We start from the raw sequence: 922 nt of genomic DNA, 5'->3' as shown, positions 1-922 counted from the left end.
GGAATCGCGACTGAAATTTGAACCCTAGGGGCAGGAACAGCATGCAGGGTGCAGACCTCCCCGCCCTCTCACGGGAGATCCACCCTACTCTTTAGCACATCCGATCCCTCCCCGCCTCCGCCCTCCTCCCGCCCCCCTCTTTCTTACTGGACTGGAAATACCTGTCTTGTGTTGGCAAGAGTCCTAATCCTACTCCCACCACCCGCATTGGAGAGAGGCGGGACCCGCGGCTTCTCAGCCTCACCCAGGGACTGTTCAGTGCTAGACCCTGGATTTCTCTCCTCTCCAGCTTCAAACTCAAAAACTGGAAGTCTAGTGTCCAATATTTCTCCCTGAGAACTCTAGCTGACAGAAATCTCCGTTTTTCCTGGACCCTGTACTTATCTTTCAAGATCCACTCAAGTCTCTTCCATGAATCTTCTTACTACCTTTTATACTGACACTCAATTCTCCCTTATTGTCTCTGGCACTCATCTTTTAATTACTATCTATTGTTTTATGACACCTCCTGTAACCTGAATAGAACCTATAATTAATGTTGTTTTTCCGTGTATGTACACGGTATGTATATCCTTTTTAGGGATATTTCCTTTTCATTTTAAGTCTTGTCTCCTTTGCTAGATTGTAATACCTGCAGGGGAGAACCTGGCTGTCAGTCTTACTTTTTGGTAGGTGATCAGTGGTTATTTGTTAAATGAATGAACTCTTTAATAATAACAATAACTGATTTTTATTTCATGTTAGCTTTATAAAGCCCTTTCCTCACAATAACTTAATGAGGTAAATGGCAGGTCCATACATGTGAACCAGCTTTCCTGTGGTCGCTCTTGGTTTTTTGGGGACTTTAGCAACCATCTAGTCTAACCTTTTCCCCATTTAATAGAAAGTGATACTGAGATTCAGACAGATTAATTCGTTTTCT

This window comes from Antechinus flavipes, chromosome 4 (assembly GCF_016432865.1).
Source record: "Antechinus flavipes isolate AdamAnt ecotype Samford, QLD, Australia chromosome 4, AdamAnt_v2, whole genome shotgun sequence".
Lineage (NCBI taxonomy): Eukaryota > Metazoa > Chordata > Mammalia > Dasyuromorphia > Dasyuridae > Antechinus > Antechinus flavipes.
The sequence above is the reverse complement of the archived record's forward strand: the minus strand, read 5'-3'. Positions refer to the sequence as shown.